The sequence below is a fragment of the Ursus americanus genome, chromosome 4, assembly GCF_024610735.1.
Source record: "Ursus americanus isolate L20-20 chromosome 4, mUrsAme1.1.p, whole genome shotgun sequence".
NCBI classification, from domain to species: Eukaryota; Metazoa; Chordata; class Mammalia; order Carnivora; family Ursidae; genus Ursus; species Ursus americanus.
The window spans coordinates 52495191-52520434 of record NC_142130.1 but is presented as its reverse complement, the minus strand read 5'-3'; the positions used below and the strand labels follow the sequence as shown (position 1 = coordinate 52520434).

General features: G+C 38.6%; 1 protein-coding gene across 10 annotated transcripts in view; it reads left to right on the top strand.

Annotated features, from left to right (window-relative positions):
• The window catches only part of ZPLD1 (zona pellucida like domain containing 1), a 325851-nt gene that overhangs the window by 135338 nt on the left and 165269 nt on the right, over positions 1-25244 (top strand). The window lies entirely within an intron of this gene.

Genomic DNA, 25244 nt, shown 5'->3' with positions numbered 1-25244 from the left:
CTGTCTTCTAAATTTAGGTGCTTTTCATATGGTTTTCATTTCTGTAATGATTTTATTTCTTTTTTTTTTTTTTTTGGCTTCCATTTATCATCTGTCAATTCTTATTATCTCTCCTTTGTGGGGTGTGTGTGTGTGTGTGTGTGTGTGTGTGTGTGTGTGTGATCTTTGAGTTCTTTTTTATCCCACAGTCCAAGTTAACTTTATTTGGAATTTACTTTCTTTGAAAATTTCTTCTTTCTTTGAGATGCTCTTCTGATGTTTAGTTTTTTTTTTTTTAAGATTTTATTTATTTATTTAAGAGAGAGAGAGAGACAAAGATAACGAGAGAGAGCACAAACAGGGGAAGGGGCAGAGGGAGGAGCAGGCTCCCTGCTCTGGGAAAGCTCTGGGCTCTACCCCAGGACCCTGGGATCATGACCTGAGCCAAAGGCAGATGCTTAGTGGACTGAGCCACCTGGGTGCCCCTGATGTTTAGTTTTCAACTAATGTTTGCTTTTTATATTCTTTTCTAACTCGTCTGTAGTACCTCACTACAGATCTTGTGCTGATTCTGTGGTTCATCTTTGAGTGAGAGGGCCTGGATGTTGGCTGTCTATTTGCCCAGTGATGGTGTGTGTGGGGGTGGGAGGAACAATCTGACCCTGGATTGCAGTCTCACATGCTTTCTTACAAAAGCCTCTCTAACGTCTTCCCTCTGAGGCAGTTCTCTCCCCTTAGTTTTTGTGTCTTTCTTCTTTGGGGATCATGGGGAGGTCCTTGTGGGCTGCAGGGGAGGTTGGTGCGTCAGAAGTCCTTCACGGGCAGTCTAGCATGTACGTAAGTCTGCAGGTCCCGCTGCCACCAGCACATGAACCCGTTACCACTTACCATCTCTGCTATTCCCTGACATCTCTCATCTGCTTATGAGGCACTCTCATTGTTTTTGGCAACTGTTCTTCCTGGTTTAAGGCTTGGACTTGTGCATTCTCAGTTTCATTAGGGACAATTTTTCTTCACATTTTGCTGCTTTCAGTGTGCTTTGGGGAGGCCCGGTAAACAAAAAACCACTTATTCCTCTACCTTTAATTGGAAATCCCCATACCAGAGGTTTATTGTTTTTTATGGGTTTTTTTTTTCAGTGCAAAGAAATCTCATTAAGAATTACTTTAAAGAATTCACAGTGACTCAATTGTGTGCAGAAGTCATCAAAAAAATAAATTCACTAGGGCATCACCCAAATCACTGAGAAGACCAGGGGTTTCTAGCTAGCAGTAGTGTTCATACAAGCTCATATTCCCAGAACATTTATTACTGAATCATGAACTCATAAAATAGTGGGTTAGCATGTGTAAAAGCAAAGTTTGGGATCACACTGGCAAGTTTTAATTTCAGTCCAATTAGTTTCAACATTATGTAGGAGGGAATGAGCAAGTCATTGACATCTTTCCTAGGGAAGTCATTTGATTAGAACTCTGTTTAAGAAAGATGGATTGGAGATAGAAGAGAGGAAAGATTAACAGAGAGGAGATTGGTGAAGAGGCTACTAGAGTCACACTTTTAGAATTTGTATCGTTTCTCACTGCTTTAACCAATCCTGAGTTAAATAAGGAATAAAAGATGGAAATATTACTTATATTTTGGTGAACTCTCTAGTGTAAATGATATTTTTCACAGTGCTTCTGCTTCCCCATTACTAAAATACTGCAAATTCTAATTTTTAGTCTGTTATAACTGATAACCATCTGAAATACATGTAGACTATGGACCAAGGTGACAACATAGGAAACTCCTGATACTCCTTTCTCCCACTGACACACCAAATTTGTAGCTGTACATGGAGAAATTCCCTCAGACAGAAATCCAGAAACTAATTGAGTGACTCCTACACATTGGGAGACTGAGAGAATACTCACCTTGAAATGGGTCAGAGAAGCTAAGACACACTCTTGCCCTAAACTTCACCCGTCAAAACAACAGCACCAGACAGTTGGGAGAGAACCCCCAACTCCCACATTCTCCATAGAGAATAAAGGGTTTGAGCCACACATAGAGTGCCCCAATTTTTAAGGCTGCCACTTGAGACATAGGCCCCCCAAATTACCTAGCTCTGAAAGCCAGTGGGGCTTGTGTTCATGAGTCCCACAGGCCTATAGCAAACAAGGACAGTTGTTAACAGGCATGCAAATGCTCACTGTAGCCATCCCCTTAGGGCTCAGTGCAGAAGGAGCAGACAAAAATGCCCACTGTATATTGCTAATATACCAATATGCCAATGTATACTGTGGATACATAATATAAAAAGATACAAACGTGATATCAAAAACATTAAATATGGGGAAAAGGAGAGTAAAAAGCTAGAGCTTTTGCACGTATTTGAAGTTATCAGCTTAAAATAGACTGTTATAACCATTAGATGTTTTAAATAAGCCTCATGTTAATAACAAAACAAAAACCTATAGTAGATAAAAGATGAAAGAATCAAAACATACTACCGCAGAAAATCATAAATCACTAAAGAAGAGAGAAAGAGGAAGAAAGCAAGAAAGGTACTACAAAGTAGTCGGGAAATAATAAAATAGCAATAGCAGGTCCATATCTGTCAATAATTACTTTAAGTGTGAATGGGCTAAGTTCTTGAATCAAAAGACATACAGTGGATGAAAGGATGAAAAAGGAGACTTAATTATATGTTGCCTGGAAGAGACTCATTTCAGCTTTAAGGATACACAGATTGAGAGTGAAAGGATAGAAAAAAAAATATTCCATGCAAATGGAAGCCAAAAGAAGGCAGGAATAGCTATACTTAGACAAAACAGACTTTAAAACAAAGACTGTAACAAGAGACAATGAAGGTCATTATATAATTCACAAGAGGATGTAACATTTGTAAATATTTGTGTGCCCAACACTGGAGCACCTCAATATATAAGGCGAGTATTAACAGACCTGAAGGGAGAAATAGACAGCAATAGAATAATAGTAGGGGGCTTCAGTACCCCAGTTTCAACAATGGGTGGATTTTCCAGACAGAAAATCAGTAAGGAAACATTGGATTTAGGCTATACTTTAGACCAAATGGTCCTAACAAATGCATATAGAGATATATCTTCCATTCAACAGCAGCAGAATACACATTTTTCTCACATGCACATGGAACATTCTCCAGGATAGATCATATGTTAGGCCACAGAACAGGTCTGAGTAAATCTAAGAAGATTGAAATCATACTAAGGGTCTTGTATGACCATAATGTTATTAAATCAGAAATTAATTACAAGAAGAAAACTGGAAAGTTTACAAATATATGGAGCTCAAACAACATAGTCCTGAAAACCAATGGACCAAAGTGGAAATCAATAAATATATTCACACAAATGAACATGGAAATACAACATACCAAAATTTATAGTCTGCAATGAGACAGTTCTACGAGAGACATTTATAGCAATAAACAGCTACCTTAAGGGAAAAGAAAGATCTTAAATAAACAACCTAATCTTATACCTTAGGCAACTAGGAAAGGAAGAACAAACCATGTCCAAAGCTAGTAGAAAGAAGGAAATAACAAAGATCAAAGCAGAAATAAATGATGGGAGTGAAATACATATAGTGATACATCTATTAGTGGTATATACCTACTTTGGAGAAGTCACTGTTAGATATTGTGGAGAAGAAATACAAAGTTGAATATTGTTTTACCCTTGAGAAGCTTTCATTCTATAGTGTGGTAGGCAGGATAATGGACCCCTAAAGATGACCACATCACAATCTGCTGAAACCCGTGAATATGTAAACTTACGAGGCAAAGGGACTTTCCAGATGTGATTAAGGTTAAGAATTTTGAGATGGAGAAATTAACCTGAATCATCCAGGTAGGTCCAATGTTATCACACGAGTCCTTAAAAGTGGTAAATCTTTCCTGGCTTTGGTCAGAGAAAGATATGATGATGGAAGAAAGGTCAGAGAGATAAGATATTTCTGGCTTTGAAGACAAGGGAAAGGACTCACGAGCCAAAGAATATAAGTGGATTCTAGAAGGCATAAAAGGCAAGGAAGTGGATTCTCCCCTAGAGCTTCTAGAAGGAATGCCACCCTGCTCTTGATTTTAGCCCAATGAGACCCATATTAGACTTCTGCCCTGCAGAACTGTTGGATAATAAATTTCTGTTGTGTAAGCCACTAAGTTTATGTTAATTTGTGATGGCAGGAATAAAAAACTAGCTATAGTAACAAAAATTCTAATATATATATATTAGAATTGTGGCACAAAATATGGCACGTTCCATATTTTGCCAATTCAGTTTTCACAATTTGGAGCAAAATATGGGAAGTGCCATAGAGACATGACCAAAGCTCTTGAAGATTTGAGAACAAAACAGGGATTAAGGAGGACTTCAAGAAGGAGAGGATATTTGGTCTGAGTATTTGAGGTTATGTAGAATTTCAAGAAATAGAGATGAGGAAGACAAATTCCAGGCAGACAGAATAGGATTAACAAAGGTAAATAAGTGTGAAAATATGTACTGTGTTTGGGGAAAAGGTGGATAGACCAGTATTGTGGCACAGATGATTGGATTAATATTGCTAAAATATTTCTTTTTATTGTTGGATATTTTTACTGAATCACAAATTTATAAAATATTCAGAATGCAGTGATATAGAGAAGCTTAGACTGGAACCAGATCATGAAAGATTTTCAATTTTAGGCAGTCTATTATTTTTACTTAACATACGTTAATATTAATATATGCATATATTAAAAACTTATTACTGTTTAAAAAATGTAGAGACTTGGTCAAAGTTTGCTTTAAAAGGGAGAATTGGTTGGAGAAGGAAGAGGAGAAAGATTAATTGGCAGGAAAATAGTTAAGGCACTGATGTTGTCTAGATGAGATAGTGGCATCATCTAAAAAATAGCATAGATACCAGTGAATTTTTGCAATCATTTTCCATAGTATTTCTGTCAAAGAATATTACTCTATGGTCAAATTTCCCTATCTTGTGAACTTTTGGGCATATGGGAAATATAAGAAAAATATGCTTTACATAAGATTATATTTGCAAGCAATTTAACTAAATCAAAACACTGCTTCAATGACTGGTAAATGAAGCTGGTATATCCTTTTACCCCATGCTGACATAATTCTGATCTTCAGAGCCTGCCTGCTTTCCTTATTGAACTGGGAAGAGAATTCCTAAAATTTCTACTGTCCTTGGTTTGGTCTCAATCCTTCCCAACATTGAACTATGACCCCTGGGTTGGTTCTATCTTCACCATGGTGAGATCCATTATCTGTATCCCTAGATGCTACCTGCCTCAGTGGGCAACTTGTACTTCAAGGATCTTGAAAACTTGCCAGTTTGTCTTGGAGGAGTAGCAATAATTTCCCTGAGTTTGCTTTTGCTCAATGAGACTTTCTTCTTACTAATTCTCTCTTGATCTTTCTCTTATTATCTCCTGTTTTCCATGGAACACTTCTGACCCAAACCATTCCCCAAACTCTGTTCTTTAGGCAACTTCTCAGAAGCAACAGACTTTAGTTTTATTTTTACAGTGTCATTATAGATGGGAAACATTGTGGAGTGGGAGGATAGGCAATTTAATTGGATTTGGATGAGAATGAGTGAGAGGAATAAATGGAGGGTAAAGATGGTTGGGATATGCCAGCCTGGGGGCCTGGGAGAACGTGATTCATTAATAGATAATGAAAAGTAAGGAGGAACTTGGCCATGTTGAATTTGAGGCTCCAAATGCCTCATTTAAGTACAGCTGTACATCAGTCATTTAGAAATGGCAGGCTGGCCTGGCAGATACAATGAGTCTGCGGTAAAATTTGCTGATGGACATATAGGAAGGATAATTCTAGAAGTGAAAATATCTGAACAGAGTGAGTTTAAGAGGATACATGAAGAAGGAAAGAGGACCAAAGAAAAAAGTCATGGACAGTTTGCTTTGTTCATTATCGTTGACGATTTTCCTTCTCTTTTGTTGGTGAGAAGACTAGTTGACTCACTGAGCGCGTCATCGTGGCCAACTTTTAGTAACTGGAAATCATTGTTTTACTCTTGGATCCACTGTCTTTCTCATTGGCCTAGGGTGTGAGGATTTGACAAACCTAGTCTCTAGTGGTTTATCTCATTCAGTGTCACTTTGCACTAAAATTAAAAGTCCCCAACCTGAGCTGCATATCCCAAGCATGTATTCTGCTTTTATATCATATCAAAGTTTCTCCAAGTTAATCCAGAGAGGGAAAACCAAGTATTCTTTTCCCCTTCTGAGTCTATGGCAATGAGCAGAAATGAAAGTGTAGTCTTTGTGAATTAAAAAATGATCTGCACCCATATTGGTATGCTCTGGGAATACTTTGATGCTTCCAAATAGCTTTTGCTTGAATATATTTCTTTATAGTAATGGCTATCTCAGCTGCACCCATGTGAAAAGCTTTTAATTTGGTTAAATTTATGCTAGGAGTTGTTGGAAATTAGAGCTTCGCAGGGGTTCCTCCCCTCCTCTCATTGTAATTCTCATGCGAATTTGTCCCCTGCAAAGTTATGCAGCTCTCCATCTGGCCATATTCATAAGCCATCCTTCTAGTAGAACTTTGATAAAATGCATCAGCTTCCTTGGAATTAGATTAGCATCGCAATCGGAGAGTTTTCCGGGCTTTTCCTGCTGACAGGAGATGAAAGCCTCATAAATAAAATGCTGCTTTGTTTGCCTCTGTTGTGATGGACGCTGTGGAAGAAGAAGGCAATTAGGTCTAAACATCTTTTCATTTTTTGTTACAGATTTCTCTTCTTCCGTGGCTTGATACCAATGCCCTCTCTTCCAGTGTTGTCCACTGTAAATGTTATATAATAGCGCTGGAAAGTTAACCAGCACCCTTCAATCTAGCATTTGCTTCTTCTAACTACTTGAGAAATCTCAGTGGAGGATGTGGGTTCTTTGTGCTTCATTATCAATTACCATCATTCTAGATAAGGTAACACATGGATTAGTTGATTTTCTCCTCAGAATTTCATGTCCCCAAATAATCAATAATAATTGGCAGTGTATTTGGAATGAAACATCATAATGAAATCTGGATGTTAGACTGGAAGTAGATACTCAAGTCTATGTCTTTATTTAACACAGGTTAATAATTTATAGATGACATTTAAGCACGTAAGACAATCTGGGACATAAGATTAGGACTTAGGCTTTTTATTGATATAATTGTGATAAAGTTATTGGTCATAATAATTTATATTAAGAATAAGGTCGTTAGGGTCCATAATATTTGAAGAAGTATTGGAGTCAATGTTTCTGGAGTCAAAGTTAAAGAGATTCAGGGAGAGAAAGGGAATTACGTGCTATCAAAAACAGAATACTGAAGGGCATCATAAAGAAGGGTAGCAAGTTTGGGCTGGAGTTTAACTACACCTGATACCTTGGAAAATACCTATGATTGAGGGATGGGGATGAAGACAGCTTAGTAATAATCAAAGTCAGGAAAGAGCTGTTGGAAAGCATGTGGAAATGGCACTAGAAATAATTTTGTGTCATTGAAGTGAATTCAAATTTTTCATTTTGGGATAATATGGAATTCTAAACTTTTTCTAAAAAAAATTTTAAATATGATATTTGTCTCATTGACATTCTCAAGACTAATGTTGTCTCTTCCAAACTACTTTCTACTTTTCAATAACTCCCATTTATCTTCCACACACCTTGAAAACAATTTTAAACAAATTTTAACAGAAAATAGGTTACTATATTTTCTAAAGTACAGAGAAATTTATAATGCATTACTTTGAGGACTTCCTAAAGTTGAACACTATTTCAGGGAAAAGCAATTACCTAAGAAGGTGGTTAAAATTTCAGGCCATATTTGATCAACAATTTATTCCTGAATTATGCTGCCTAGTGGTAGAAAACCAAGAGTAAGTTTTCTTAAAATACTAGCTATGATTTCGGGAAACTGTCAGTCTCATCATGTTTTTATTATGGGAAAGGATCCTAACTGCAACAGAAATAAATTAATAGACAGGAGCCATATGGAACTTTATCTATTTGCTGCCAAGAAATTGTCTTCTGTTTTAAAGACCAAAGACATCCAAGACATGTAAAGAAATGTAATCCTTTATAAGCAATGATGCATTTGATTGAGTGACATTGATTGGAAATATGGAATGCATATGGAATGTTTATTTTTAAGAAATTATTTAAATATACTGATTGTGAATTAAATGATCCCAAATGGATTTTCTGATCATAGGATTTTTAAATTTACTTTTGGTTATCTTTAGATTTCCATCCATAAGCACACTTGAAGTTGGACCTTTATTGTTAACTTTTGTAGGATTGTATGTGTGAGTGTGCATGTGTGTCTGTGTGTATGGTGGGAGCAGTTTTGTGTTTAAACTGGAGAAAGCAGTGATTTTATATTTTGTAAGATATTTAAAACATATGAAATTAAGGTTGAATAAATTGGCCCTAGTAACTTACAGTAGGTTGAAATCACAACATGAAACCGAATATCAGAATCAAATTTTAAGAGCCTTATTAAATTTAATATGCTAGCTCCTGATATAAAAATTACAGACTGAAGAACAGAGGAACAAATGGGTCACAGCTCCATGTGAGACAGTAGTGTTCATAGTGTAATAAGGCCAAGAAGAAGACAAGTCTGAGCAGGCAGGCTCAGTTCTACCTCTGAGAAAGGTGCATCTTTTTTTGTGGCAAAATGGAGGCTGACAAGAAGTCATCAAGCAAACTCAGTTTTCCTCAGAAACAGAAGACCTGACCTAGTTCCTACATTTGTTCGATAATTTGTGGTAGTTGTGTTTTTGTTGTTGTTTTTACAGAAAAGTACACGTCGTATTTGTACAGCTATGGTTCAGGTTGGAGATTGCTGTGTAAAGAGAGTATGGGTCTATGGAGAAGTGAGAAGTGGTCTTAGTGTAGAGAAGTGTGGGTATGCTTTCAAGAAGCAGAACCAAACAACTGACAAATGCATAGTGGAGGAAAAAGAAACACAACTGTAATTTTGCAGGATAGCCTACATGTTTTGTGTGGGAGCTTAAATTCTGTTATCCTCTGGCTGTGGCCATCCTTGCAGCTGTGGCCCCTCTACTGTCACTCTGACTCTCATAGGTCTTGGGGAAAGTATCACTCATTTTGGTGAGGTTTTCTTTTCTCTGGTGGTCCTTGCTTTTCCTCCTAACTTCAAACAGTTTAAGGATGGGCACTCTCCTCGTTGCCTTACTGGTCTTTCTTTCAAGTCTAATAAAGTGCCTCATTCTTTGTGTTTTATAAACTCCCTTGTGTTTAAACTCTTTTATTTAGTACACTCTTTCAGTTTCTCACAGCCCGTTGGGGGCGTGTAGTTTGTCTTAAAATAACCTGAACAATACTGTATAATTTAGCACCCCAAATTATCTTTGCATTATGCACTTGCAGATGACCCCAAATGGTGTAGAGGACCCGGATGCTCTCTTACCTTGGGATGATTTCCCTGTCCATCAGGTTAGAACTTCCAGGAATGTATATGGGGTAGATTAGCTCTCCATGGTGCCCGTGGGTAGACCTTCTACTCTACCAGTGGAAAATGACATGCCGAAAGTGACCAAGTGATAGGTTTGCTGTGCTGATTTTTTTTCCAAGTCAAATTCTCCTTTTCTCTTTCTTCCCTGATTAATGGGTATATGAATGAATGTGTGTGTTTATGTGGGTGACTCACACATCCTAATATAGAACTTTATAGAAATGAATTTCGGTGAGGTTTTTTTTTTAAACACAAGACCACATCAAAGAAAAAGAAACACTCTTTAGCTGTTGACTGGTTTTCACCACTTATTATGTGAGAAGTGAAACGTCAGTAACTTAAAAGAAATTTTAAGATCAATGTGTTTGAGCTTTTCTGATTTTAAAATTCTTTACAGAAACTTGTCAAAAAGATTATGTAATGGAAACAAGGAGGCTGAAACTTCTCAGAGCACTGGGAAAATTTCTTTGTTTTCCCTGAGTGCAAAAAGAAAAAAAAGAAAAACAGAGTCTTATTCTGGAGAAACTCCTAGCTGGTGTCAGTGTACATGTTAGTTACGTGCAGTTGTTGCTTTTTAGGGACTACTGCTCTGACTTACATGGAAACAAAGACTGGGCTACAACCATGTATTTACAAGAGCTGCGGTGAACTAATGAGTGAGGCAAAAGTGGTACATGAACTGACCATTGAGGTAGTTCAGGCATAAATGGACTTTCTGCTGAGGTGACCCGAAGTTGCCCTAATTCTTCCTTTCTTCCAGTTGTATAGATCCAGTCTTAGAAATGCAGTGGAAGGTTAACATGTCAGACTGTGACTTTATTCTGTCTCTGGAATAACCAAGATGTTGTAGAAAATCAATTTGCTCTCTCCAGGAGGACTCCGCTGAACTACAGGAATAGTCTGTTGGGGAAAAGTTCTTCTGAAGATGGACATGGTTTCATTTCTGTTTCATTAGCTCTTGCTGCAGAGAAGATGATGGATAAACTTAGTTATTTGCTGCTTTTCTTATTAAGGGTTTTATCCATTTCTTTTCAACATAGAAGGATATTGGAACCTAAATGTGATTGCTGAGATTTGTCATTTTCAGTAGCTCAGGGATCTCCCTGGAATAAACTAAAGGCATCTGCTTTCAACATTCATGTCTATAAAACCACAACTGAGAGGGAAATGTGTGAACTTTCAAACCCCAGACACTGCTGCATTTAAGAAGAATTGTTACTATGAATGTTGAAATCTTTTCCTCCTGGTCCCTGTTTATGCTTGTGTGTGTGTGTGTGTGTGTGTGTGTGTGTGTGTGTGCGCGTGTGTGAGAGAGAGAGAGCGAGAGAGAGCGAGAGCAAGCACGTGCACTTGCGTGCATGCGCGCGTGTATGTGTGTTTGCTCAGATGTATTTCATCTACTCAAGAATTCTGAATTCAAGAATTTTGCATCAGAACTTTTGCTTCCTCATTTAGATTAAGATGTAGAATTGTACTAGCGTTTTAAAACAAGCTGCAAGTAGTGTTGACGTGATCAATGTGAAAGGAAACATTTAGCCGAATACCCTGTTATTACACACATTGTTTACAGAAATTAGGACATATATATGTGTTCATTTTTGTGAAATATTCTTACCTTAAAGCAATTTTAAGAAAAGCTGAACTTTTTCTCTACATTGCCACTTTATATCTGCCTTATAAAAATTATGACTTGTTTTTAGATGTGACACTTATTCAAAATGAAATGCAGTGATATAAGATACAATTTGAAAGTATTCAGCCCTTCTTTTCCTTGTACTAAACAGTGTCTGTGGTGGAATTTGTCCTGAAATGAGTCTGAGGAGACCAGTTCTGTGGGATGGAGGTGATGGCAATGAACCTGCTTTGGCCTCTGTTTCCTCTCTTAGAAAATTAGGGCACTAGAGAAATAATCTCTGTGGTCTCTCCCTTGACTTTCCCTCCAGCTCTAAACACTCGGTTTTGCTTTTCTGTGCTCTGCACAGACCACTATCTAACTTTCCCTTGGGAACAATACTTTCAGCGTGTAGCTCTGTTTTCAAATAGTATTCAAGAGAGAGAAAACTCTGAGGCAGCAGATCCAGCATTTTCAAATTTTAAGGCTCAACTGAGAAGAGAAGAATTCATCCAGAGAATGGTATAAATTCCACTTGACTGAATCTTAGCACCTTCCACACACCTCCATTAGGGAAGGGGTTGACATTACAAAGATTTTCCCATCCCTAATGACTCTGGTTGAGAGTCTTGATTATACAATATTTTGACTTGCACTTCAAAGTTCCCTCAATGTCTCCATCTATGTCCATGGGTAGCCCTCTAAATACAGCAGCTGTGCCATCTGTTTCAAATATTATTTCAGCCCTCGCTGTTTTGGGATAAATTTCATAAAATGTATTGCATACACACACATTTAATTGAACAAACGAGAAGCCTTTCCAGTTTAAAAAAGCTTCCTAAATGACAAAAAGTGTCCAATTTCCATTCAAATGGTTACTCCGGGGCTTTAAAATGTGTGAATTCATCTAACAGAGGCTGGTGGTGTATTTTGAGGCAGATGGCTTGATTCTGTGAAGAAAAAAAATTAAGTGCATTTTACTATCAATCTTATTTTTTTTTGGCAAAAGACTGACATAATAAAGATGTGTGTATTACTGAGAATGCTTTTTAATAATGATTCTACCTTATGTTTTCCCCCAAGAATATGGTTAACTGACTAGGAAAATCTATTTAGAGATTTTATGTTTATCCATAATGATCAGTTTAGGAGGAAAAAAAAAAGAAGCCCACTCACAAAATTGCTGAAATACAAAAGGAAAATAATGCTCTACAACTTTCTAAGGGAGTCCAAGAGGAAAGGAATTCTGAAGTTTATCCGATATTTCCCTGTTAAATAGTTGCAAAGTCAATAAATTGAAAGAAGGAGAAGGGATTTCACTTCAAATAAGAATGTCTTTAGAGGAATACCTACAGTGTAGATGTCATGTCCAAGGTGTGTGTTTATGACTAGCAGTTTTAAAATTGAGTCATTGGAATGATCAGTCACTACTGCTGTACACTTTCAAATTTAGACTCATGTTATCATGTTCAAAATTATGTCAAAAGTTCTGTGCTCTGAAGGTCCTTTCAAGTCTTGCCTGCTTTATGGAACATTATAATTTACCCCCTAAATTCACTCCACCCTTCTTCCATTTGTAGTTTGCAGAATTGACTGAGCTCTCAGTTAACTCCTGAGTAGTAAAAACAAAATGTGTGTCTCAGTCCTCTTGGAAATGATTGTACAGCAACCTTGGTCTAAGCCAATCAACCCACTGTTTCTTTGGCACCAAACTTATAACTTAAGTTGTCCCAATCAGTCTAAAAGAAAAAGCATTTACTTGATAGCTTGGAAAAGGTGCTTTCTCTCTTACAGTCAACATGGACAGGGAAGCATGTGGCCTTCACAGGTACTGACAACTTCCTGAAATACAAGGAGAACTGACCTAAGGATGACGTGAACAATGCAGATAGCAGGATGAAAAGTGGAAAGAACCTGCATCTTTGATGATATAATTGAACCTTTGGGTCCACAACCCTGAAGTTCTCTATGCCTCTGGATTTGCCCTTAGGGTAGCAAATGCTCATGGTTAGAACAATTTTTATTTTCTCTGCCAGTTGGAGTGAGTGGTATTTTTTTCTAAGTGTAAAGTTTCTTTTGTTTACATGTCACATATGCAAAATTATTTAAAGTCAACACATTTTTATGAAGGAATTTCACATGCTGTGATTCTTTTCATTGCCAATCACCTTAATTCTTCCAAGTTCTGAGTCATAATCTTCAAGATTTTAAAAAAGACCTTTTGCTGGAGGAGAGGAAGATGGCAGCTAAACAGGAAGATCATAGGCTTGTCTCATCCCCCAAATACAACTAGATAACATATCATCCTATATACCCCAGAAATTGACCTGAAGACTGACAGAACAAACTCTACAACTAAAGGGGGAGAAGAGGCCACATTGAAGAAAGTAGGAAGTGTGGAGAATTGGTTTAAGGGAGAAATGGATTACAGGTACTGTAAAGGGGAGGGAGCCATGGTTATGGAGAAGGGTAAGAGAGAGAGAGGAACACACAGGGGAATGCTCAAGGAGAACATCTTCTCAAAGCCATAGCTTTGAAAATGAGAGGGGCAGAATTTTGTGAGTTTTTGCAACCAATGGGGCTTAAAGCCTGGAGTTTTAAAGGTCAGTGGGCTTGGCTGGAGTAGAGCCCAGAAAGCATTGCCTTGCTCCTGGAGAGAAAGTAGGCAAACAACCGGGGGTAGATGGTGTGGAAACAGTGTACTGAAGAAGGCTTGGGGCACACAGTGGGAGACTATTAACTCTTCTTGGAGCATGTCCCTGAGAGTTAGTGTTCACAGAGATGCCTCACCAGGAACAAAGGAGTTGGCTGACACCGTTTCCTTCTCCTGTCCTCAGCATAAACATGGACCCACCTATGAAAGCAGCACAGCACCAACACTGGGTGCTTTATTTGCTTATAGCAAGCCCCACCCCAGAACCCCTTCCCCCCATACTCTGGCTGAGGTTGCCCCTCTCCGTCAAGTTTGCCGCAGTCCTAATGCAGTGGGACCCTCCCTCAGAAGACCAGCATGAATCCCTGCCTGCCCACACCATGTCTTCTGCTCAGAGAGTCCTGTGGGGCTTCAGTTCTGATGGAGTTGGTGTCAGGTCTCATTTCACAAGCAGATCAGAGCACACCTAGTTAAAACTCACCACATTCAGTCCAGGGACAAAACACTACCCACAGCAGGCAGGGAGAACCTCTGCAGATGGCTGACCTGAAGGATAGAGCAGCCAAAGCACAGGAGCAGAGAGCACACAGAACACAATGGAGACACCCTGAGAAGGACCAGGCTCTGGGCACTACATGACCTCCTCTTCATAAGGCCATTAATTTCAGAAGCAAGAGACATAACTGGCTTTTCTAATACATAAAAGAAAGTAGAGACTTAGACAAAATGCCAAGATGGAGGAATTTATCCCAAATGAAAGAACAAGATAAGACCACGGCCAAAGATCTAAGTGAAACATATATAAGTAATATGCCTGATGGAGAATCTAAAGCAACATATATAAGGTACTCCCTGGGCTTGAGAAAAGAATAGAAGACATCAGTGAGACCCTTACCACAGAGTTAAAAAAGAATCAGAGATGAAGAATGCAATAAACAATATTGGAACAGGCTTGATGCAATGAAGAGCAGCTGGAAGAAGCAGAGGCATGAATTAGTGACCCAGGAGACAAAATAATGGAAAATAATGAAGCCAAACAAAAGAGAGAAAGAATTATGTAACATGAGAATAGACTTAGGAAACTCAGTGACTCCATCAAACGTAATAACATTCATATTATATGAGTCCCAGAAGAAAAAGAGAAAAGGAGACAGAAAATTTATTTCAAGAAATAATAGCAGAAAACTTCCCTAATCTGGGGAAGAAAACAGACATCCTGATCCAGAAGGCACAAAGAACATCCATCAAAATCAATAAAAGCAGGCCAACACCATACATATTGTAATTAAATTTGCAAAATATAATAATAAAAAAATTCCTAAAAGCAGGAAGATAAAAGTAATTAATAAAGGAAAACCCATAAGGCTAGCTGAAAATTTCTTTTTTTTTTTCCATCAAAATCCTGAATTTTAAATTTTATTAAATTTTCATTAAATTTAATAAAAAAAAATTTTTTTAAATGATTTTTTATTATATTATGTTAGTCACCATACAGTACATCCCCGGTTTCCGATGTAAGGCTCGATGATTCATTAGTTGTGTATAACACCCAGTGCATCATGCAATACGTGCCCTCCTTACTACCCATCACCGGTCTATCACATTCCCCCACCCCCCTCCCCTCTGAAGTCCTCAGTTTGTTTCTCATAGTCCATAGTCTCTCATGTTTCATTCCCCCTTCTGATTACCCCCCCTTTCTTTATCCCTTTCTTCCCCTACCGATCATCCTAGTTCTTATGTTCCATAGATGAGAGAAATCATATGATAGTTGTCTTTCTCTGCTTGACTTATTTCACTTAGCATTATCTCCTCCAGTGCTGTCCATGTTGTAGCAAATGTTGAGAACTCGTTCTTTCTGATAGCTGAGTAATATTCCATTGTATATATGGACCACAACTTCTTAATCCAGTCATCTGTTGAAGGGCATCTCGGCTCCTTCCACAATTTAGCTATTGTGGACATTGCTGCTATGAACATTGGGGTGCATATGGCCCTTCTCTTCACTACGTCTGTATCTTTGGGGTAAACACCCAGTAGTGCAATGGCTGGATCATAGGGTAGCTCAGTTTTTAACTTTTTAAGGGACCTCCACACTGTTTTCCAGAGTGGCTGTACCAACTTGCATTCCCACCAACAATGTAGGAGGGATCCCCTTTCTCCACATCCTCTCCAACAATTGTTGTTTCTTGCCTTGTCTATTTTTGCCATTCTAACTGGCGTAAGGTGGTATCTCAGTGTGGTTTTGATTTGAATTTCCTTGATGGCTAATGATTTTGAACATTTTTTCATGTGTCTGTTAGCCATTTGTATGTCTTCATTGGAAAAGTGTCTGTTCATATCTTCTGCCCATTTTTTGATTTGTTTATTTGTTTCTCGTGTATTGAGTTTGAGAAGTTCTTTGTAGATCTTGGATACCAGTCCTTTATCTGTAGTGTCATTTGCAAATATCTTCTCCCATTCCGTGGACTGCCTCTTAGTTTTTCTGTTTCCTTGGATGTGCAGAAACTTTTAATCTTGATGAAGTCCCATAAATTCATTTTATCTTTTGTTTCTCTTGCCTTTGGGGATGTGTCATGAAAAAGGTTGCTTTGGCCGATGTCGTAGAGGTTGTTGCCTATGTTCTCCTCTAGAATTTTGATGGATTCCTGTCTCACATCGAGGTCTTTCATCCATTTGGAGTTTATTTTTGTGTATGGTGTGAGATAGTGGTCAAGTTTCATTCTCTTGCATGTAGCTGTCCAATTTTCCCAGCACCATTTATTGAAGAGACTGTCTTTTTCCCACCGGATGTTTTTTCCTGCTTTATCAAAGATTAGTTGCCCAAAGAGCCGAGGGTCCATTTCTGGGCTCTCTATTCTGTTCCATTGGTCTATGTGTCTGTTTTTGTGCCAGTACCATGCTGTCTTTGTGATCACAGCTTTGTAGTACAGCTCGAAATCCGGCATTGTGATGCCCCCAGCTTTGTTTTTCCTTTTCAACAGTTCCTTGGAGATTCGGGGCCTTTTCTGTTTCCATACAAATTTAAGGACTGTTTGTTCCAGTTCTTTGAAAAATGTCCTTGGTATTTTGATCGGGATAGCATTGAAAGTGTAGATTGCTCTGGGTAGCATGGACATTTTAACTATGTTAATTCTTCCGATCCATGAGCATGGAATATCTTTCCATCTTTTTATGTCTTCCTCAATGTCTTTTAAGAGTGATTTATAGTTTCTAGAATATAGGTCCTTTACGTCTCTGGTTAAGTTAATTCCAAGGTAACGTATGGTTTTTGGTGCTATTGTAAATGGGATGGATTCCCTAATTTCTCTTTCTTCGGTCTCGTTATTCGTGTATAGAAATGCAACTGATTTCTGAGCATTGATTTTGTATCCCGCCACGTTACTGAATTGCTCTATAACTTCTAATAGTTTGGGAGTGGCTTCTTTTGGGTTTTCCATATAGAGTATCATGTCATCTGCAAAGAGAGACATTTTGACTTCTTCTTTGCCAATTTGAATACCTTTGATCCCTTTTTGTCGTCTGATTGCTGTTGCAAGGACTTCTAGTACTATGTTGAATAATAGTGGCGAGAGTGGGCATCCTTGTCGAGTTCCTGATCTTAAGGGAAAGGCTTCCAGCTTTTCCCCATTGAGAATAATATTTGCAGTAGGCTTTTCATAGATGGCTTTTATGAGATTGAGAAATGTACCTTCTATTCCTACACTCTGAAGGGTTTTAATCAGGAAAGGATGCTGTATTTTGTCAAATGCTTTTTTGGCATCGATTGAGAGGATCATATGGTTCCTGAGTCTTTTCTTGTTGATATGATGTATCACGCCGATTGATTTGCGAATATTGAACCACGCTTGCATCCCAGGTATGAATCCCACTTGATCGTGATGGATAATCCTTTTAATGTACTGTTGGATTCTATTAGCAAGTATCTTGTTGAGGATTTTGGCGTCCATATTCATTAGGGAAATCGGTCTGTAATTCTCCTTTTTGATGGGGTCTTTGCCTGGTTTGGGGATCAAGGTAATATTGGCCTCATAGAATGAGTTTGGTAGCTTTCCTTCTGTTTCTATTTTTTGAAATAGCTTTAGGAGAATAGGTATTATTTCTTCTTTGAATGTTTGGTAGAATTCCCCAGGAAAACCGTCCGGGCCTGGAGTTTTGTTATTTGGAAGGTTGTTTATCACTGACTCAATTTCTTCATAATTAATTGGCCTGTTTAAGGAATCAATTTCTTCCGGTTTCAATCTTGATAGTTTATAGGTTTCCAGGAAGGATTCCATCTCTTCCAGATTGCTTAGTTTATTGGCATATAGCTGTTGATAAAAATTTCTAATAATCCTTCCAATTTCAATGGTGCTCGTCGTGACCTCTCCTTTTTCATTCATAATTTTAATAATCTGGGTCCTTTCTCTTTTCTTTTGGATAAGTCTTGCCAGTGGTCTGTCAATTTTATTGATTCTCTCAAAGAACCAGCTTCTAGTCCTGTTGATCTGCTCTACTGTACTTCTGGTTTCTGCTTGATTGATTTCAGCTCTAATTTTGGTCAACTGCTTCCTCGTGCGTGGATTAGGCCTGTCCCTCTGTTGCTGTTCCAGCTTCTTGAGGTGAGAATATAAAAACTGCATTTTAGATTTTTCTATTCTTTTGAGTGAGGCTTGGATGGCTATGTATTTCCCCCTTAGGACTGCCTTTGCAGTATCCCATAGGTTTTGGACTGTTGTGTTTTCATTCTCATTGGTCTCCATAAATTGTTTAATTTGATTTTTGATTTCCTGGTTTATCGAGTCATTCCTGAGCAGGATGGTTCTTAGTCTCCAAGTGTTTGAGTTTCTTCCCAATTTTTCCTTGTGGTTGAGTTCCAATTTCAGAGCGTTGTGGTCTGAGAATATGCAGGGGATAATTTCAATCTTTTGGTATCGGTTGAGACCTGTTTTGTGTCCCAGAACATGGTCTATTCTTGAGAATGTTCCATGGGCATTAGAATAGAATGAGTATTCTTTGGTTCTGGGGTGTAGTGTTCTATATATATCTATGAGGTCCAACTCGTCGAGTATGGCATTCAAAGCCTTTGATTCTTTGCTTAGTTTTTGCCAGGGTGTTCTGTCTATTTCTGATAGTGGAGTGTTGAGGTCCCCTACTATTAATGTATTTTTATTTATATGTCTCTTTATTCTGGTTAAGAGTTGGCTTGTGTATCTTGCTGCTCCCCTGTTGGGGGCATATATATTTATAATTGTCATATCCACTTGTTGAATACTTCCCTTAAGAATAATATAGTGCCCTTCTGCATCTCTAACTATAGTCTGTAGTTTAAAATCCAATTTATCTGATATGAGAATTGCTACCCCAGCTTTCTTTTGAGGTCCATTTGCGTGAAAGATGGTACTCCATCCCCTTACTCTCAGTCTGAATGCATCTTTGGGTTTGAAATGAGTCTCTTGTAGACAGCAAATGGATGGGTCATTTCTTTTTATCCAATCTGCAACCCTGTGGCGTTTTATCGGATGGTTCAAACCATTTACATTAAGACTGATTACTGGGAGATATGATTTTAATGTTGCCATGTTGCCAGTAAAGTCTTTGTTTGTATTGGCTGTGACTTTCTGTTCTGTATCACTCTTGGGGCCTTTTTACTTTTATAGAACCCCCCGTAATATCTCCTGTAGGGCTGGTTTCGTGGTTACAAAATTGGTTAGTGACTGGCGATTCTGAAATGTCTTTATTTCTCCATCAATTCTGAATGACAGCCTTGCTGGATAAAGGATCCTTGGCTGCATGTTTTTCTCTGAAAGAGCTTTAAATATGCTCCCCCAACCCTTTCTCTCATTCCAGGTCTGTGTAGACAGGTCTGACGTAATTCTGATGCTTTTGCCTTGGTACGTGAGAAATTTCTTTGCCCTGGCCGCTTTCAATACTGTATCCTTGCATCTAATATTTGCGAATTGCACTATGACGTGACGTGGCGTAGGTTTGTCATGGTTGAGCTTGGGAGGGGTCCTCTCTGCCTCTTGGACACGAATGTTTGTTTCCCTTGCTAGATTAGGGAAGTTTTCAGCTACAATTTGTTCAAATATCTCTTCTAGACCTCTGTTTTTCTCCACCCCCTCGGGGATGCCGATGATTCTAACATTGGATCGTTTCATTGAGTCAGTAATCTCCCGTAACCTACATTCGTGGGCGTGGATTTTTTTAAGACCATCTTCTATTTTCATTTTTTCCTCTATTAACCCATCCTCCAATTCACTAACCCGTTCCTCTGCTTCTGCGACCCTGGCCGTCAGAGCCTCTAGTTTTGCCTGCATTTGGCTCATAGAATTTTTAATTTCTGTCAGATTCGCTCTCATTTCTGTCCTTAGGGATTCTATATTCTCAGTAACCTTTTCGTTAATAGTTTTTTCAATTCTACTCATCAGTTTGACCATCGTTACTCTGAATTCCATTTCTGATAATTTGGTTACATCCATATCCATTATTTCTGTGGCAGAGGCCACAGAATCACTGTCTTTTCTTTGCTGGGGGGGGCTTCTCCTTCTTGTCATTCTGATGAAGAGAGGTTGCGGGGTTTCCAGAGCCCAAATTATTGACTGGGTCCCAGGCCGTGCCCCTTGTTTTATAGGGATCTTAGGGATGTGGGCTTCTTCTTTAAAGATTTTATTTATTTATTTATGTGGCAGCCAACCAGCGAGAGAGGGAACAGAAGCAGGGGAGTGGGAGAGGAAGAAGCAGGCTCCCAGCGGAGGAGCCCGATGAGGGACTCCTTTCCGGAACGCCGGGATCACGCCCTAAGCCGAAGGCAGGCGCTCAATGACTACGCCACCCAGGCCCCCGGGTTGTGGGCTTCTTGATTTTTCAGCCTGCCTTCTGTGTTCTGGGGGAGGGGCCTGCCGCGCCGATACTCAGGCAACCCTGTTTGGGTAGAGTCTCCGTGTCCCCTGCGAGGGAGGATGGGGATGGGCACTCCCTGAGCCGGTATTTCCAGGCTTTTGTTCTCTGGCGGCTTTCCCTGGCGGTTTGCTGTGCCTCTTCTGGGAGTCAGAGCAGCAGCGGCCAAATTTCAGCCTCTGTCACAGAACAGAGGGATTGCGGCCCGTTCTCTACTAATGTTCTGGCCACTTTAACTCTGTTTCTGTTGGTGCTGCTCAACCCTGCAGCGTCCGGGATGTGCGCCCCACACCCGGCGTCCCAGGCCTCACTTCCAGGGCCGGCGCGTCTTTGTCCTTTGTGTTTCTAATGCCGCCAGCCGCCCGCGCGCAGTCCGGGAGCTCCCGGTCTCAGTCTGGATCCAGTGAGCGCACCGGGATTCCGGTGTTCCGCGAGATCCTGGTGGCGCGCGCACCCGGCTCACGGTCTCAGTCTGCTGTTTTGCGGGTGCCGTCCGCGAGCCCCGCCCGCTCTCCCGTGCAAGTGGCTGCCGCTTACCGGCGCCCGAACACGGCGGCTCCCTCCCCCTTCCGTTTATCTTCCGATATCTGTGCACAGTTTCATGGCTCCCCGCTTCGTACCTCAATACTCAGCGCTGGAGATGTTCATTTGTAGAGATCCAGATGCGTCTTCCTGCGTCTCAGGCTGGTTCTGTGGTTGTTTAGGCTGGTCTGGTACCTATCCAGCTCGACTCGGAGGACCGGCTGAAAACGGTGTCTCCTACTCCTCCGCCATCTTAACTCTAGCTGAAAATTTCTTAACAGAAACTTGGCAAACCAGAAAAGAATGGCATGATATACTCAAAGTACTGAATGGGAAAAATCTGCAGCCAAGAATACTCTATCCAGCAAAGCTGTCATTAAGAATAGGAGAGATAAAGACATTTCCAGACAAACAAAAACTAAAGGATTTTGTGACCGATAAATCTTCCCCACAAGAAATATTAAAGGGGACTCCTTAAGTGCAAAGGAGAGACCAAAAGTAACAAAGATAAGAAAAGATCAGAGAAAGTCTCCAGAAACAATGACAAAACAAGTAATAAAGTGGTAATAAATACATATCTATCAATAACTACTTGGAATATAAATGGACTAAATAAGCCAATCAAAAAGACATAGGATGTCACAATGGATAAAAAATAAGGCCCATCTATATGCTGCCTATAAGAGACTCCTTTTAGACCTAAAGACACCTGCAGATTGCAAGTGAGGGGGTGGGGAAATATTTATCATGAAAATGGATGTCAAAAGAAAGCTAAAGTAGCAATACTTATATGGGACAAACTAGAGTTTAAAACATAGAATGTAACAAGAGACAAAGAAGGGTACTATATAATCATAAAGGGGACAATCCAACAAGAAGATATAACAATTGTAAATATTTATGTATCCAGCATGGGAGCACCCAAATATATAAAACAATTAATAACAAACATAAAGGAACACTATAATTGATAATAACACCATAATAGTAGGGGACTTTAACACCCATTTACAGCAACGGAGAGATCATCTAAACAGAAAATAAACAAGGAAACAATGTCTTTGAATGACACAGTGGACAAGATGGACTTAACAGATATATTCAGAACATTCCATCCTAAAACATCAGGACACATATTCTTTACTAATATGCATGGCACATTCTCCAGAGTAGATCATATATTAGGTCTCAAAACAGGCATCAAAAATACAAAAAGATTGAAATCATACCATGTATTTTTTCTGACCACAATGCTATAAAACTTGAATGGGTCAACCAGGAAATCAAAAAATAAAATAAAAAATACATAGAAACAGATGAAAATGAAAACACAACAGTCCAAAACCTTTGGGATGCAGCAATAGCAGTCCTAAGAGGAAAATATATAGCAATACAGACATACCTCAAAAAGCAAGAAAAATCTCAAAACAACATAACCTTACACCTAAAGGAGCTAGAAAAAGAACAACAAACAAAGCCTAAATCCAGCAAAAGGAAGGAAATAATAAAGATTAGAGCAGAAATAAATGATACAGAAAAAACAACAAAAAACAATAGAACAGATCAATGAAACCAGGAGCTGGCTCTTTGAAAAATCAATAGGATTGAGAAACCTCTACCTAGAGTTATCAAAAAGAAAAGAGAAAAGGACACAAATAAATAAAATCACAAATGAGAGAGGAGGAATAACAACCAACACCACAGAAATATAAACAATTATAAGAAAATATTAAGTAAACCTGTATGCCAACTAATTGGACAACATGAAGAAATAGGTGAATTCCTAGGAACATATAAACTATCAAAACTGAAGTAGGAAGAAGTAGGAAACTGGACAGACCTATAACCAGTGGAGAAATTGAATCAATAATTAAAAGAGTCCCAACATCAAAAGTCCAGGGCTAGATGGCTTCACAGGTGAATTGTACCAAATATTTAAAGAAGAGTTAATATTTAGTCTTCTCAAACTATTCCAAAAAATAGAAAAGGAAGGAAAACTTCCAATTCATTCTATGAGGCCAGCATTACCCTGACCAATACCTGATAAAAGCTCCACTTTTTAAAAAAGAACTAAAGATAAACATGGTATCCATGATACCATGGTATCCATGATAAACATGGATGCAAAAAATCTCAATAAACTACTAGCAAACTGAATTCAACAATGCACTTAAAAATTATTCACCAGTATCAAGTGAGATTTATTACTGGGTTGCAAGGTGGTTCAATATTTGCAAATCAATTAGTGTGATACACCACATTAAGAAAAGATAGATTAATAACCATATGATAATTTCAATAGTTGCAGAAAAAGGTTTTGACAAAGTATAACATCCATTCATGATAAAAACCATCAACAAAGTAGATTTAGAGGGAACGTGCCTAAACATAAAGGCCCTATATGCAAAACCTACAGCTAGTATCATCCTCAATGGGGAAAATCTGAGAGCTTCTCCTCTATGGTCAGGAATAAGTCAGGGATATCCACTCTCACCACTGTTATTCAACATAGTACTGGAAGTCCTAGTCACAGCAATCAGACAATGAAAGGAAATAAAAGGCATCCAAATTGTCAAGGAAGAAGTCAAACTTTCACTATTTGCAGATGACATGATACTACATATAGAAAACCTGAAGGACTCCACTAAAAAACTGCTAGAACTGATAAACAAATTCAGTAAAGTATTGGATACAAAATCAACATACAAAATTCTGTTGCATTTCTATGCACCAATAATGAAGCATCAGAAAAAGAAATTAAGGAACCTACCCCACTTACAATAACATACCTAGGAATAAACTTAGCCAAAGAGGTGAAAGACCAGTACTCTGAAAACTATAAAACAGTGATGGAAGAAATTGAAGATGACACAAAGAAATGGAAAGACATTCCATGCTCATGGATTGGAAGAGCAAATATTGTTAAAATGTCTATACCACCCAAAGCAATCCACACATTTAACTCAACCGCTATCAAAATACTACCAGCATTTTTCACAGAGCTAGAAGAAACAACCCTAAAATTTCTATGGAACCACAAGACACTGAGTCGCCAAACCTTGAAAAAGAAAAGCAAAGCTGGAGGCATTACAGTTCTATTACAAAGCTGTAGTGTTCAAAACATTATGATACTAGCACAAAAGTAGACTCATAGATCAATGGAACAGAATAGAAAACTCAGAAATGAACCCACAACTATATGGTTAGTTAATCTTTGACAAAGCAAGAAAGACTATCCAATGGGAAAGAGATAGTCTCTTCAACAAATGGTGTTGGACGACAACAAGCAAATGAATGAAACTGGACTACTTTCTTATACCAAACAGCAAAATAATTAAAAATGGATTAAAGACCTAAATGTGAGACCTGAAAACATAAAAATCCTAGAAGAGAACATAGGCAGTAATTTCTTTGACACTGGCTATAGAAACTTTTTTCTAGACATGTCTCCTGAGGCAAGGGAGACAAAATTAAACTATTGGGGCTACATCAAAATAAGAAGCTTCTGCACAGAAAAGGGAACAGTCCACAAAACTAAAAGACAATGGGAGGAGATATTTGCAATGACATATCTGACATAGAGTTAGTATCCAAAATCTATAAAGAACTTATAAAACTCAACACCACAAAATTGAATAATTCAATTAAAAAATGGGCAGAATTTTTCCAAAGAAGACATAGAGATGGCCAAGAGACACATGAAAAGATGCTCAACATAGCTCATCATCAGGGAAATACAAGTCAAAACTACAATGAGCTATCACCCCACACCTGTCACAATGGTTAAAATCAGCAACGTCAGAAACAATGGCGGCGGGGATTTGGAGAAAGAGGAACCTCTTGCACTGTTGGTGGGAATGCAAATTGGTGCAGCTACTCTGGAAAACAGTAAGGAGGTTCCTTAAAAAGTTAAAAATACAACTATCCTGTAATTCAGCAATTGTACTACTTACTAGGTATTTACCTAAAGAATACAAAAATATTAATTCAAAGGAACACATGTATCCCGATGTTTATAGCAACATTCTCTACAATATCCAAATTATAGAAATAGCTCAAGTGTCCCTTGACAGAT